Here is a 12,014-nt window from a genome sequence, read left to right as displayed (position 1 = left end):
ATAGGAAGCCTGTCCAAATATCATCTGACATCTGCCTGTGATAGTGGAGGCCTCTTCAAAGGTAATTAAGTTTCTGAGTTCTGCCCAAATAGTCATCCTGCCAGAGGAACTGAAATACCTCCTAACACCCAAAGACCTTCGTCTCTGCTCTTGAAACAATCTTTACACCTCATGCAGGGCTTGAGTATTCAGGGCGTTGTAGATAAAGGCTAATGCAATTTAGCCCCCACAGGCTTTAGGCATTGGAAAGGCAACTTTATAAAAGTACCTTCGCCTTAATATTTCTTAAACATCCAACTACACCAGTGAATTGGGATTTTAATAAATATGATATAGAGTCCAAGAATGATTTTTCTAGGCATTTCCGAGCCAAATATAGCGTTCTTAAATTTAATAGCACATCCCATTGTTTCTCTATGGAACATCTAGCCTGCTGCTGTTAAAATATTTTTGGGTGATGGTCAATATAAGGACACGTTTACTATCCATTTTCTACATGTCCTACTTTTAAACACCATGCACCCAGCTTTTTTGGCCATAAGATCTACTTAGGGGGATATTAATATTTTAAAAGGAAGGTTTAGACCTGTCACAAGGGTTTATTTTGACAGGTCAGGTTACAGTTTGTAACTGCTACAGTCAGGCTACAATAGTAGGTCTGAAGCCATGTTTACACTGTCACTATAGTGGATGGAACAATAGGTGTTGCAGTCTACTAGTGACATATAACTAACAGTCCCCTTGTTCACTACTAAGCTGATACTAGGGATTTGTAGGTAATTTAACCCTGTGCGTGCTGGCCGAATTTTCGCGCCGTGCATCGAAATAGAGAGTGGGCGGGTTCGGACGGCCCCCGGCCGTCGTTAACACAGGCCCACTGTGTCGCATGACGGCCGTCCTGAGCACCTAAGCGGTTAAATATTCCAAATTAGCAGTATAACCAATTTTGACATGTTTTATAAGTCAGAGCATAAGCACAGTGGCCTTGTTAGCAGTTTGCCTGTGCACAGAGTCAAAGACAAGCAGCTTTAGTCCATATTAAATGAGGGTGACCACACAAAACAGGCAATTTCCTACCTCTTCCAACAACTCTTTCTCTCAAAACATCTGTAACCATGCACGCCTTTATTTTCTCAATTGCATCACTCTCCGTTTTTCGAGTAAGAACAGACAATTAGCTGCGTTATGGGCAAAGCCAGGAAAGTACCTCACAGAATGTCTTTTGTCTTTTAAACCCACTATCCACTTGCCAATCCTCAAAGACACCAATTCCAGACATTTTGTATCAGAAATCTCCTGTAATGGTTTGTGATCTAAAAATACCTCATTTCTGATACTCCACAAGACATTTTTATATATTTTTGAAGGCCCAAAAGACTGCTAAAGACTCTCTATCACAGAGAAGTTGTGTTCTGCGCCCCTCAAAGCCATTGACGAAAAGGCAATAATACTAGCTACATCATCCAGTCTCTGCTTCAAAATGGTGCCCAATCCTGTTTCTGTGAGAATTGCGAAAGGGCTTCTTTAGCGAAGCCTCTCAGAGGAGTGTAAAAATTAATTGACTTGATGGGTGGAGTTTTTGCGGCATATTTACAAGAAGATGCTGCAGCGTTGCACCGCAAGCCATTTGGATGGGCCAAGCTGTGGCACTTGCAAAACACAGGAATGCAACATATTTACAATGACATGTCACTTTCCTGTGCTCTCTCCTGCACTGGCGCACAAACAGCTGCCATGCGCTGGCACAGGCACCCTTGCACCGTGGTGCAAGGATACCTGTGTCATGGGGAGATTGATTTAGTGCTGGAATTGGCACCTTCCTGCACAAAAACAATCACTACAGGGATTTTACTCTTTCAATGTGTGCCGAGGAATGCAGCACTCATTGAAAGAGGAAAAAATCCGGAGAAATAAAAACATTTCTCCTCGTTTCGCCTCGCTACTCCATCCCTAGGGTGGCGTAGCATACTGACGCATTTCCAGGTTTACAAATCCTTGTAAATCTGGATATGTGTCTGGTTCCATGGGTGTTGCATGGGAACACCCACAACAACACCCATGGAATGCCCCTTTTACGCAAAGTGCTGCGTGTAAAGGGGCTGTATTTACAAGGAAAGGAAAAGCCACGCAGGGTGGCTTTTCCTGTCCTTGTCAATATGGGGCAGAGAAATGCGCTGCCAGTGCATCACAAAAAGTAACGTACTGGCAGTGCATGGGGCTTGTAAATCTGCCCCAGTGAATTTAAGGACTAGACTGACTTTCATTGACAGGGATTATCCAATCAACAAGATTGGTTAATCAAGTGGTCCCTACTATGGTACTATGGTGCTCCCAGAGTGTGTAGCTGAATGGTACAATGTCCTCAAAGTTAGCAACAAAACTTAAGTCCTGAAGCTTTGCCTTTCTGCACTGCTGCCACTGCTGACCTTACCTATGTGGAAGCATACAGTTAACCAAAGGAGTTCAGAGGCACTGATACATCACTTAGAAGCTATCGCTAGCCCTCAATAGAGACCAGAGAAGGGCTGCACCAAGAACCAACATCTAAGGGTGAAGGGGATATAAGTAGTGATACTTATTTGTGAGTACACCCGCTTTCCTGTACCATCTTTTATTTTTTGCCCCCTTAGACACCACCCTTTCATGCAGATATGGAGCACCCAGTTAGCCTGTGCTCTTGGCAGATTGAGAGAACAAAGGGCCGTATTATAGAAAGTGGACCTGGAGGCGCAACGGGCATATGTGCCCGCTTTGTGCACCTCTGGGCACTTTGATATTACAGAAGGGCTGCAGATGCTTCTGTAGCCCCATGTAATATTAATAATGCTGCCACATATGTAGCACCAGTAATATCTCAAGAGGGAGTTCCCTCATTTGCATTTGTGCATGGCTACATGCAAATGAGGGAATCACTTAGCCTCTGCACCCGTGCCATTCCATGGATGCAGGTGCAGAGACAAACATGCCTTTAGAAGGCGCACTGAAAGTATCCCACAAAAAGTTTACACACTTTCAGTGCGCCTCCTAAAGGGGGCCCTCCGGAGGTGAGAAAGGGGTCCCATGGATGCCCCCGACATCCCCTTGTAGGCGGGTGCAGTCACTTACTTCTCCTTTCCCTCGCTCCTCTGCTATTGTGTATGAATCTTATTCTTTAGTTATTATTAGGGGATTGGTCCACACCCCTCCTAAAGGAGCTTCATTGGCTCCCTGTTAAGGAACGCTCCCTTTTCAAAACCGGCTGTATGGTTTTTCAGGCTCGCCAGGGCACTGCCCCCGCCTTTATTTCCTCTCTGATCCACGATTATGTCCCGATCAGAGAGCTTCGCTCCTCCTCTAAATCCCTCCTGCAAATTCCACGTTTTAAGCGTAAAAAGTGGGGTGGAGCCAATTTTTCAACTTTGGCTCCCACTTTCTGGAACTCCCTCCCTGATCACCTACGCTCGGCCACACAATATTCATCCTTCCGCAAAGATTTAAAAACGTTCTTGTTTCGACAGGCTTTTCCCTTGTAACCTGCCCATTTTCTTTGCGCCTGGTTCACTCCGCCCTCAGTTGCTGGACCTACCACTATAGCGCCAAGGAACCGTATGGTGTACGCTGCGCTCTACAAATGTTTTAAATTCCAAATTCCAAATTGGTCAAGTTCATTAATTGTGAGTAGGGCACAGGCACATTTTTATGCCAAGCTTTAAAACATTTGCTGTAAAGAGGGAAAAGTACTTTCTATCTTTTCACACGTATGTAGTACATATGTTTCTTTGAATGGTGGTACACGTTGACTTGTCGAAGACGGTAAGGAAATGCCAATACACATCTTGCAGATAATGGATTAAAGACTGTGACAACTTATCCTCGAATGCCAACGTTTTTCCTCATCAGGATTTGAAGGGGTTTCTTGGTTGAATATATCTATAAATATACAGATAGAAAAATAGATAGATAGATAGATAGATAGATAGATAGATAGATAGATAGATAGATAGATAGATAGATAGATAGATAGATAGATAGATAGATAGATAGATAGATAGATAGATAGATAGATAGATAGATAGATAGATAGATAGATAGACAGACAGACAGAGTTCTGGAACAATATTTACATATGTTTAATTAAAATAAATATTAACAGTAATGTTACAATTAAAAAACATTTGTGCAGTAAGATGCGTGCTCACATCAGGAACCACAGCAACAAAGCGGAACAAGGGACTGGAGATGGGGTACCAGAATTGTCAGGACATTTGTTACAAGGGGACAGCGTACCTACTGAGGTTTTGATATGGTGTGGACTACGTCTCCCAGGAGGCCTTGCAGCCACGCCCAATCGGGCGGGAGGTGTTTAAGAGCAGAAGCACCTGTAAAACGCTTTCCCTCTGCACTTCCCTAAAGCAACTGATTAAAAGAGCAACTTGAAACGCGTTTGGCTTGAATACGGTATGAATTTCGCTCATCAAAGGATCCTTTGTTGGCAGGCTGTTCTTCAAAATAAAGATCTGGTGCACATGATGTGGTCTCATCGGGCTCTTTCCTAAATTGGGACTGCTAGTTTTGGAATATATATATATATATATATATATATATATATATATATATATATATATATATATATATATATATATACACTCCAACTTGCCTCCAAATGCGCATGCAGCGCAGACAGGTACGTGGACCACAAAATCAAAACGCCAGAGCCAGTCTTGGAATATTAGCGTGATTTATTCCATTTGTGATAAAAGGGTGCAAGCCTCATCAAACGCGTTACGGGCACCTATGCGCATGGGTTAAGAAGGACGCCCCACAGCAATCAAGTTCCGCTCCACGCATCAACCTATAGCCGGATAACAAACATGACTAATGCATGCTGGGACTGGTAGGCGGTTGTTACTACTCACGTCCTACCTCAGGCTGTACGCGTTAGGTATATACCTTTAAGAAGCGGGGCTCAAAGCTACCTATCAGGTGGGGGCAGGTATTTAACCTAAGAAACACGACCCTCCCTGTATTATTCACTACCCTGGCGCTGAAGAAGGCAGACAACGTGCCGAAATGCATTCGCCCATTGAAGGGTTATGGGACTGTTACTCGCCTGTGCAAATGGATTAAAGTTGTTCTCCATACCTACCCTGCTGTTGGTCTCTTCACTGGATCTTGGGATGTGGTGTGGAATGGTTATATATATATATATATACACACTCCAACTTGCCTCCAAATGCGCATGCAGCGCAGACAGGTACGTGGACCACAAAATCAAAACGCCAGAGCCAGTCTTGGAATATTAGCGTGATTTATTCCATTTGTGATAAAAGGGTGCAAGCCTCATCAAACGCGTTACGGGCACCGGCTGTGCCCTTGTTCACTGACAAATTGCCAGGACACATCCACATCTTTAAGTACATTATTTGTGAAAACCGCGCCAAACAACAAAATAATAAACATAAACATAGGACTCAATCCTACAAACTTGTGGGGGTTCATATAAAATGGTGTCGCCATTTAGGAACGGGACTCTATGTGTTAAACATTTCCTATTTGCATGATAAGTTAACACATAATGACATTACATAAAGAATAATACACCAGTAACTTGGCACATATATTTTTTTTGCTCAACTGTGCATATTCAAAATTCATCAGTCAATTATACCGAACATCTGCAATTTTGGCGTGCCTGAATGCTAGATAATGCAGTAGCCTGTATACGGCCGCTAAAAGTGGTCCATTAATGTGCTATTTCTATAATAATATGTTTCTAATGTCATAACAAATCATACTATGAACATGACGGGTACTAATACCTAGTAACATTGTCCGTAAAGTGCAAAGTGCTTCAATACAAAATGTAAACATTCGACTAAAAAAAATAGATTCATATAAATCTATAAAAAGTGCAAAGTGCATATGTAAACAATTACTCTGTAAACATTATGTTATGACATGAAAAGCGGTTCTTTTCTTTATCTAGTAAATCATGATTCACAACTTCAACTGCGTTGGTATGATCGCAGAGATGTTCGAACAAATGACATTGTAACGCCACAATGCGCTCAATCGTCCTCGTATAGAACCATTAATAATGTCACATATGTGATAGTGCTGCTGGGACACTATTCAAGTATGTATATAATTATAAATAAAATAGTGAAAGAATGCTGAGAGGCCATTCGAAAAAGTTCGTGAAGAAAGATTTTCCTAAAAAAGTTCCTATACTCAAGTGAAAGTGTTGTTGTGAAAATTATAGAATACAATTAAAAACATGTCAGAAATGATGACATATCTGAATAGATTCTCAACCTGCGCCTGCTGTGATCCAGGATTATATGCGTTGCTTCAGTGGCAACGGCTGTGGCCCATAAATCTACACTCCAAGCCTGGAGTGGAATTACAGAAAGTTATGGAGATCTTCCCCCATATTCAGCCCCCCCGGTGCTTTGCTATTGAGCTTAATGATATATTTAGACTCTAGTTGTCTACGTTTTTTGTCCATATCGCCCCCTCTTTTGGACTGCGTGACCACATCTATCACAAAGTAGGATAGATGTGGCAGATCTTTGTTATGTGTTGTCGCAAAATGCCTAGCTACTGGATATGATTGATCTGTGTTCACAATAGCTCTAATGTGTTGAAGGATGCGAACGTGGGCTGGATGTTTGGTGCTGGCCACGTACGCCAGATTGCAACTACACTTCAACACATACACCGCATATTCGGTGCGGCATGTAAAATATATATATATATGTATCAGCTCCAAAGACTCCCCCAAACAAGAAGGAAGTGGCCGCACTCTCGGGGTAGGTTTCTGCAATTTTAGCAGTTTATTTGCACACAAACAGGACATAGATAGATAGATAGATAGGTAGATAGATAGATAGATAGATAGATAGATAGATAGATAGATAGATAGATAGATAGATAGATAGATAGATAGATAGATAGATAGATAGATAGATAGATAGATAGATAGACAGACAGACAGACAGACAGACAGACAGACAGACAGACAGAGTTCTGGAACAATATTTACATATGTTTAATTAAAAATAATAACAGTAATGTTACAATTAACAAACATGTATGCAACAAACAAAAACAATAAGCTACTTAAAATAAATATATAAGAGATATAAAGAGATAAAAAACTATTTTTTAAACATTTTAAATTAAATATACAAAATAAAAAATGTAAAAAAGAGGCTAGAATAATTACTATTCCTCCCGCAGTCTAAGCAACAGTAGGGAACGAGTCCCCACTCTACTCTAAGAAGCAGTTGGGAAAGAGTAGGACTGTCGGAGGGTTAGATGTAATATTCCCACTCTGCTCAGCGCAACAGTGGGGGATATGCTAGACTTCTGAGGGGTTAGAATTAGGGCCTGACTATGAGTTTATCGGTCCCTAGGACCGCCAAAGCAGTGGTGCTGGTCCACCCACTGTATTACAGTTTGGCGGTTGGACCGCCTCAACTGCCAGGGATCCCTGATCCCACAGCGGTGAAGCAGCGGTCTGAGGAAGTCATATGCTGGCGGTGATGCTGCTGCATGGCCGAGCATATTACGAGTTTCCTCACCGCCCTTCTTTTCATGGCCGTATGCCTGCCATGAACAGGGGGGCAGAGAGGAAACAAATGAGGCTCTAACAGCGCCCCCTGCCACTCCTGAGCCCGTGCATGCAAATGTTGTGCCCCCTGTACATTTGCAGCCCCAGTGCTATGGAATGCACTGTGCATTCCATAGCATGCAGGAATGGGCTGTGGCGGTCTCACAGCAGTGCATGTCTAAGGCACACCTATGTGCCTTAGATACGCACCGCCATAACACCACCGCAGCACCGACCGCCCACCCAGGATTAACTCGTAATCCGGCAGGTGGTCTGTCTATGGGATTGCTGGTCTTCCTGTGGGGTGCTGGCATGGAGACCCGCAGGAAGACTGCCAAACTCGTAATCAGGCCCTTAGAATTCCCACTCCAATCCATGCAAGTGTAGGAAAAGTGTTGGACTTTATAGAGAGGTTGGATATACTATTCTCACTCCAGTCTAAACAAAAGTAGAGAAACATTTGAACTTTGCAGGGGTTAGATTTACTATTTCCAATCCAGTCTAAGTAACAGTAGGGAAAATGTAGTACTGCCCTATTACAATCTAGTAATCTTCATTACTCCTGGTCCTGTAGAATTCGTTTCATTCATTACAAGTGAGAGATATATCTATCTTGCAGACAGAAAAAAGAATGAAAGGAATACTGGAACCCATACCCCACCCCTCCATTGGGAGTAATTAAGGTGTACTTACTCAGCATTCCTTCTGAACTAACAAGCCCCCACATATGAAGGCTGTCCGGGAGGTACGCTCTGGAATAAATTGGAACAATACAAGCAAAGTAAAAAAAATAACTAAACCCCCCTAACCCACACTATGATGCAAAAGGCAAATCACATTCTTAAAAAAGGGTGCAGGGAAGCTATCCGGCTACAGCTGACAAAAAATGTGCCAAAGCCCAACAGAACGCTATATTACTACAGTGCAAAATTATATTCATTAGGTTGCTAATATGACAAACCTGCAGCTTTCTAAAAAAAGGCAATAGTAAGTCTAGTCTTATGTTAGTAAAAAAGGTGCAATTTTTTTTCGAGATTACAGAAAGGGCATGAGCCCTGTAAGCCCTCCCTGCCCTGGCTGGACACCATTCTTTTAAAAAAGGTGGGTACCTACCCCAGACAAACCTTCATATCCCATCTCCTCACTGGTCTACTGTTGATGTTCTTCAAATAAGCTTGTATTAGACTACTATAAAAAACTTCCACTAGGTGCTGTAGACCTCATCAATCGAATCACTCTAGAGTGCTCTTTACATTAGTGTTTTAATGCTTGTTTCTGTTGGAGCACCGACATGTCTGAAGGAGAATACCAGGTGGACAGATTAAGAGACACTTCCACATTTACTCACTGTCCCTTGGGTTTCCCTTGCAGGTGCGGTAGTATAAGATACCTCTGGGGACCTTCCTCTGATTTCAACAACCCTGCCCAATAATTTGAGCAACCTCTGGCTATATTTGGTAAAAATGTTAGTGAGGCCCTACTCTAGTTTCAGCACACCGCTCTCTTAGCCTGTGGGTAACACCAATCATTTTTTCCAGATAGTTGTTTATATCGTTTTCAAGCGTTTTACTTCTTTTTGTAACAAAACCTCACTCCCGTAAACTAACAGGGAGATTATTTTCACATTATATGCCTCTCTGAGCACTTCTCTGAGCACTTCTACTGACTTATGTCCAAAGGTCGAATCTAGTCTCTGGAGTGAGCCTGCGATGGCCTTAGCTCTTGATTCCTGCGACGAGACATGACCTCGAAAACCAAGGCTATGGCTAAATATCATGCCAAGGTAGCTGCATTTCTTAACCACCTCCATTTGAGCACCAATTATCCACCACCTGAACCTGGGGGAAGCCTCAAACCTTTTGAAAAACCATTTCCTTTGTTTTATATGTATAAATCTTTAAATCATTCCCCTAACAATATTGAGGAAAGGCGTCCAATTGCCCGCTGTAACCCAACCGGCGTACGATCTAATAGCACTGTGTTATCTGCATAGAACAGCGCAGCTATGGGAACAATCCCCAACTTTAGAGGGATGACCTGCCTTAAAAGTTCCAAAGCATTTGCTATGTAGATTGAAAACCGGAGCGGGAACAAAATGCAGCCCTGTCTCAACCCATTGGGTGTACTGATCTTTTTGGACAGGGCCCCATCCCCCACAAGTTCCACTCAGGTCCAGGAACGTTCAATGCAATTTGATTGTCAGCTTGGAAAATCCTGGGAGACACTTCCATCTGGCCATCTTTTCCCATAAAATGACTCTGTTTACGGTGTTAAACATGGTAGACAAATTGATACAGGCTGCATACAGGGCCTGTTTCCGTGAGACCATGTAATCCTCCACCAGCAGCTTTAACATCACTCAGCCTTCTGTAGAAGAGTACTCTTTCTGAATGCCCATTTGGTTCAGAGGTAAAATTCTGTCTGTACTCACCCAATCTTCCAAAAGGTCTAACAGATGCCTTGCAAACATTTTACTCATAATATCCAGCAGGGTAATCATACAATAATTAGATGGCTGCACCATGTCACCCTTTTTAAACAGGGGAATCCTAATATTCCCTTTCCATGTTTCCAGCAATTTTTGTCCCCCAATTATTTGTCCATGCAGTGGAGCCAAGGTCTGTGCCCAGACAAGAGGAGTGAGTTTAATGATATCGGTAGGAATACCGTATGGCCCTTGCTTCCTAGAGCTTTTCAAGCCTTTGATCACCACTTCAATATCATGGACAGTCGGAAGCGGGATACTCTCAGCTGACCCCATAACCTGTGGACTTACCTGTGGCATACTGCAGGCAGCCTCAACAACCTCTTTAATTTTGTAAAGGTCTGAGATGTAATTAAGCCAAGTTTCTTCAGGTATTGACAGTGCTGTCATTTATGTGCGAGAAGCCCAAGTATGCCATTAGAGATGCTCCAAAATCCCTTAAGGTTACCAGTACACAGGCAAGAGATTGCCTTAATCCATAGGCTCTCACTTTCCCTCCACTTACTTTGCCGCATATCCTTCCTGAATGCTTACCTATATTGTATGATCAGGCTCTCCCGATGTTATGCACCTGTTTGAACGCCTCCCTTATGCTCTTGTTGAGCAAAGCTTTGTCCCGTAACTTTGCGGAACTAAAAGGATACGTTATTAACCAGCCCCTTACAAGGCCTGCGGCTGCCTAATCCCTTATGGAAGAAATAGGTTTTTCAAAGCCCTTTACTGTGTGATGTGGAAGTGTGTTAAGTTGCTCCGTGAGTAGCCCCCTCAAATCATTTATAACATATAATTTTAATTTAGTTGACCAGGGGCCAGCTATTGGGCCACCTTTCTCAAGTCTTACTCCCCTTAAACAGTGTGAGGACATGAGGCTTGTGGTCACCCCCCCCGCCTTCACGGTCATCTAGACAGAGATCCTTCAAAATATTAAAATGCTCAGAGGATTGTCGTATCCTGACTCATAGAAAGACAGACTCACTTCATTATGTTTAAGGAGCTTTATTCTCTGCTTCCTTCTCCGTCCCTGTCCCTACTCTATCTGCCCACTTCCAGCCCACGCTCCTCCTCTTCCCCTGGTCCCCGCCTAACTCCACCCACCCAGCTACTAGACTGCTGACTACATTACATCTCCCCCCTTCTTAACAAAAGAACAAAGCAAAGACTGGCTCAGATTTCTTCAATGAGTCTTTTTGGTCGTTGAATATCTCGGCGGGGTCGCAGAGACATGGTTCCAGTTTCGGTCCCAGAGTTCACCAGAGGATCTCTTGTCTGACTCCCGCTCTCTTGGTCAGATTGATCATGTCCCTCATTACCTGATACTCCAGTCATCTTGGTGAGGGCTTCTCTCATGTCCGGAGGACACTTCTTAAAGTGTGATATGTTCCTGGTGACTCGTCGATGATCGGACTCCGCTGTTATCATGGTGCCCTTCTGCTGGGTGACCAGTAAAGGTTTGGCTCGGAAACGGCAATCAGTTTTTCGATGCTGGTCTTGTTTGACGATGACGCAATCTCCTTCATGTAGAGACAATGACCTTGCTCTCCTCCTTGCATCTGCGTATGATTTCATTTTGTCTTTGTTGCGACTGTCTGTCTCCATCACCTCTTGATGGTTGCGAAGAGGTGACACCGCTCGCAGGGCTCCTTCCCAGGTCGGTATGCGAGTCCTTATGGGACGCCCTAGCATCAGCGTTGCAGGACACTTTCCAGTGGTCGCATGAGGGGTTGTTCTATATGCCCTGAGAACCTCGTTCAAGGCCACTTGCAGATCCCTTTTCTCAATGGTGGCTTGTTGAAAAGTCTTTTTAAGGGTGGCCATAAATCGCTCAATGGTGCCATTGGCCTGTGGCCATAGAGGTGTGACTCTCCTGTGTTTGAAGTTCAGATGCTTTGCAAAGGCACTGAACTCGTGTCCATTGAAAGGGGGTCCGTTATCTGT

This window comes from Lissotriton helveticus, chromosome 6 (genome assembly GCF_964261635.1).
Source record: "Lissotriton helveticus chromosome 6, aLisHel1.1, whole genome shotgun sequence".
Taxonomy (NCBI): domain Eukaryota; kingdom Metazoa; phylum Chordata; class Amphibia; order Caudata; family Salamandridae; genus Lissotriton; species Lissotriton helveticus.
The sequence above is the reverse complement of the archived record's forward strand: the minus strand, read 5'-3'. Positions refer to the sequence as shown.